The following is a 4,660-nucleotide window of genomic DNA, read 5'->3' as shown; positions in this document are numbered from 1 at the left end:
TGGCGTATGACTACTGTGCATTTTCTATGTGCATTGGCAGCTTATTTTGGTTGGGATGTACATCAATCAGACATTGTTACTGCTTTCTTGAATGGTGACATATATGAGGAAGTTTATGTAACGCAGCCTCGCGGTTTTGTCATAAAAGGACAAGAGGACAAAGTCTGCAAATGTAAGAGGCTTTGTATGGGTTGAAGCAATCTCCTCGTGCTTGGTATGAGAAAGCTGACACTCATTTGGTTAAACGAGGCTTTCGTAACAGTCCAATAGAAAGCACATTGTATGTAAAGCGTGAGGGTGATGTACTTCTCATTGTGGTTCTTTATGTCGATGATTTGCTGATCACTGGACCAAATGAAAGACATATTGCTGAATTTAAGGCTGATTTGAATGCTACTTTCAAGATGAAAGATTTGGGGTTGTTGCATCATTACTTGGGTATACAATTTAAGCAGTGTGATGGTGGTATTGCCTTGTATCAGAAAAGTTACATAGAGACATTGCTATGTAAGTTTGGACTTGAGGATTGCAAACCTATTGCCACTCCCATGGAAATAGGTTTGAAGTTGAGTCTACATGATGCTGGCGATCATGCTGATGTCACTCTTTACCAAACTGTTGTTGGTTGCCTCATTTACGTATGCAACGCGAGGCCAGATATTCAGTTTGCAGTCTCACATGTCATCAGATTTATGCATAGCCCAGGGTCTAAGCATTGAAAGGCTGTCAAGAGGATTTTTCGCTACCTTAGTGGCATTTTACATCTTGGCTTGTTTTATCCCAAGGGGGGATCATTGCCGCCAGACTTACATGCTTTTTCGGACTCAGATTGGGTTGGTTGTTTTGACACGCGAGTGTCCACAAGTGGTTTTTGTTTCATGCTTGGCAGTTCATGTATATCATGGTTGAGCAAGAAGCAACCTACTGTGGCCTCTTCGAGTTGTGAGGCTGAGTACAGGGCTGTCTTCACAGCTACGGTTGAGTGTGTATGGCTCAGACGCCTTATGGCTAATTTGGGTGTTGGACATGACACTACCAACACTATCTACACTGACACTCAGAGCGCATTGGCAGTTGTGAGGAACCCAGTTTTTCATGCTCGCACAAAGCACATTGAGGTGCATTACCACTATGTCAGGGAGAGGCTCTCAGCAGGAGAGATCGGCTTGGCTTATGTGCCAACACAGGACAACCTTGCATATTTTTTCACAAAGGCATTGTCTCGTGAGAAGCTTGAAGCTTTTCGCAAAGCTTTGGGCTTACTCCCCTTTGTGGATTGATCATGTCCTTAGGGCATGGCACGTCTCTTTACTCATGTTCCAGCTCTCGTTCACCGCATCACTCCAGGGGGGATTTGTTACCATATACATGTAGTAGTGATGTGTGTGAACACACTAGGACCGCCAGGGCATTTTTTCCCTCTTTAGGAGGTTTTTTCCCCCGTGCATTGTATATACATCCATCACTCTAGGGCTATCTATCTTTCCATTACACACTAAGTAACACACTCTCTATTGTGTGCCTTGAGCTTCCTTCGTCTTCTCCAAGCTGTGTGTGTTTCTTTGCAACCCTAATTCCAACAATTTGTCTTCACACATAATAGCCTCAGCCCAGAACGAATGTGACAAAGCTTGACTTTTGATCATACAGCGTGCAATTTTCGTAAGTGAACTGTTTTTCTCTCAACAATACCATTTTGTTGAGGTGTATATGGGACCATACATTGGTTTTTTATCCTACGACTAGCTAGAAATGCAATAAATTTTTGAGACATATATACTCCCCCTCGATCCGAATGGAAGGTGTCCATAGTACATTTAGAGATATTTTCAACCATAACCAAAAATTTCTTGAAGCACAAAACCACTTTGGACTTAGCTGACTTACCTTTAAGCGGATATACCCATGCATGCCTAGACTAATCATCAATGAAAGTCATGAAGTACAGGTAATTTCCTAAGGACAGAGTTTGCATAGGCCCACAAACATCACTAGCCCTAATTAAATCATCCTTTGGAAACTTCGAACGCTACATCTTACCCAAAATATAGCCTTCACAAACTTTACAGGTGCTTCAAGAGGTGGCAAAGAAGCAACCATATTAGATTTCTGCAAATGCAGTAAACTGACAAAATTCAAATGCCCAAAACATGCATGCCAAAGTTTTGTATTTGAAACAGTCTTTGAATCCACAACTACATTTGCGAAATTCTGCCCACACTTGTCATACAAAGTGAGCTTATACATCCCACGACACAAAATACCATATACAACAAATTTCACCAAAATTGAGATCATGAACTCTACATCTGTCATCCACAAATTTGACAACAAGATCAAGTCTAGTAAGTGCAGATACAGACCAAAGGTTCTTTTTTATCCCAAGTACACAAAGTGCATCAACAAGTTTGAAAGAACTGCCATTTGCCGAAGTCATCACAATCTTTTCAACTCCATTGACGGAAAAGGAGGCATTGTTGGCATAACTGACTGTATTCCCATGAGGGACAGACTCGAGAGAGGTGAAAACTTCACGATGAGAGGTAATGTACTCTGCACTAAAAGCCCATTCTACATCTACATCAACATCACAATCTCTTTTGAAAAAAGACTCTACAATAGCTGCACTTGTAGTGGAACTAGCCTCTTTCTTCCTGGACTCTTTTGCCTTCAATTTAAGACACTTCTTGATCAAGTGATCATTTAATTTAGCTTTACAATAATGGCAACACATCTTCTTTTTGCCCTTTTCATCAGAATTTTCAGATGAGATGTTGCTAGCATAAAGCATTGGAAACAAGTCATTTTTCACTCGTAGAAGAACCGTGAGAAGTGGCCACAATGTTGTTACCCCTTTTTCTTTGCTGAGCCCTGTTCTTTCTTAAAAGTGAATCTTGCAACAACAATGTGCATAATGCATCAAACTTGATAACATCAAGATTTCCTTGGGTCATAAGTCTGGTAAGAATCTGGCAAAACATCAAGAACAATCTGCACAAGGGAACTATCAGAAATGACTTTGCCTGCCGAAATGAGTTGCTCATTAATATCCTTAATACCAGCAAGAAAAGTGTCCATGTCATCTTCCTCATGCATAATCTTTGATCGCTCTTTATGCACCAATGCAATTTTAGCCTCATTGCGACTTGCATAAAGGCCAAAGCCTGTTTTGCAGATTTAGCTGAACAAATGCAAGGAGATACATTTGGCATACATATTGACAAAGACAATGCCAAAACGACATATTTTTTCATCGGGCTCTGACTCAAGGAGAAGGACATAAAGAAATGTTGAAGGAATGAAGAATAGTAAAAGGTTGAGAAACTAGTCAACAAAGAAATCAAGGGGATGCGGCTAACTTCTTTCACATGGTGAGTTTGGAAACTCATCCTATCCAAAAAGGGAACAAATGAGAGGTCTTTTGTGGGTTTGGCAAACTTTTTGCAGTAAAAGGGTGTTTACTACTCCAAACAAAGCAACTAAACTTTCTTCACCCAATTCTTGGCAACGTGTGAAGACAAAAGAATTTGTTTTGATGTGTTTCCAACCCCTCTGCGAGAAAGCCATGTTAGTTATCTTAGACAAATTATCCTATCAAACCTGCAAAGGATCACCACCCAGCATTGGCATGTTGGTACAACTCTAGAGATGAAGGGAAAGTACCAAAAATGGCCAGAACTAGCATGTATAAGACAAAATCTTGGCTAAGTTGCTTCATGGGAGCAGTAGGGCTAATATCCACTTCGGCGGTGGAGAAGTCCTCCAAGTTATGAAAATTACATGACAGAGCAAATAAAGCTTTGAAATAGAAGTAGCAAAAGTGGTACCCACCCTACAACTTCAGGAGACCTCCAATGTAACTTAAGATCAAGAGGACAAGGTAGGTACAGGAAATGGTCATGCACTCTGACCATTCTCACTAATGAGGGAGATTGGCGGAGGCCGGGAGCGTTGATTATGGGAATGGTCAGTGCACAACCATTCCCGGCCGTCAACGTCCGGGGGAATTGGGGCCAATGAGATGCCTACAAGGTCGCTCAGACAAGTGGGGAACAACACAAGACTTTTTGAGTATAGATTGTGCAGATTGCTTTTTGAGTATAGATTTGCAGAGAGTGCTAATTGTGGGAGTAAATCAATCTTTTTGGACAATCCTCCAAAGTCGTGCGTTTGAGTAACAAAAGCGAACGGCAATGAATATATGAATGAATGTCCAAGGATGCTGCAAAATTCCTGAGTGTGAAAGAGCATTGACAAACAGGGCTGCCACAAAAACAAACAAAAAATCTGGAACAAGTGTAAAATACATCAACATGTAAGAAGCTTCCATACATTGACACGGAAAAAAGCATGCTGGAGTGTGGAATCACGCACGGAGCGAGACTAGCTAGTGAGGAGAGGCGAGGCCTGATTCGTGAACCACATTTCACTTGATGCATCCAAAAGCCCATCAATACACAATAAGCCCCTGGAGAGCCGTCAAACGCCCTCCTCACACAAGGAAAAACCTGCACATCTGTGAAGCCATATGGGAGGAGGGAGGGAAGCAAAAACACTCGTCAGACTGCTGGGCAGCCTTCACCGCCGGCGGAATGAGCCGGCGGGACGTTCATCAAGGCACCACCACCCGCTCCCCTGGAAGAGGCGCGCGAGAGGGGGC

At 42.2% G+C, this 4,660-nt stretch overlaps 1 non-coding gene across 1 annotated transcript in view; it reads right to left on the bottom strand.

Annotated features, from left to right (window-relative positions):
- Window positions 1-4,553: 4,553 nt before the first annotated feature.
- The window catches only part of LOC147457067 (small nucleolar RNA U3), a 228-nt gene continuing 121 nt past the window's right edge, over window positions 4,554-4,660 (bottom strand). The window contains exon 1 of the small nucleolar RNA XR_015188292.1: window positions 4,554-4,660. This exon is cut by the window's right edge and continues 121 nt beyond it. This is a non-coding gene — a small nucleolar RNA (small nucleolar RNA U3).

Source organism: Adiantum capillus-veneris, chromosome 5 (genome assembly GCF_014529385.1).
Source record: "Adiantum capillus-veneris isolate H3 chromosome 5, ASM1452938v2, whole genome shotgun sequence".
Classification (NCBI taxonomy): Eukaryota; Viridiplantae; Streptophyta; class Polypodiopsida; order Polypodiales; family Pteridaceae; genus Adiantum; species Adiantum capillus-veneris.
The sequence above is the reverse complement of the archived record's forward strand: the minus strand, read 5'-3'. Positions and strand labels throughout refer to the sequence as shown.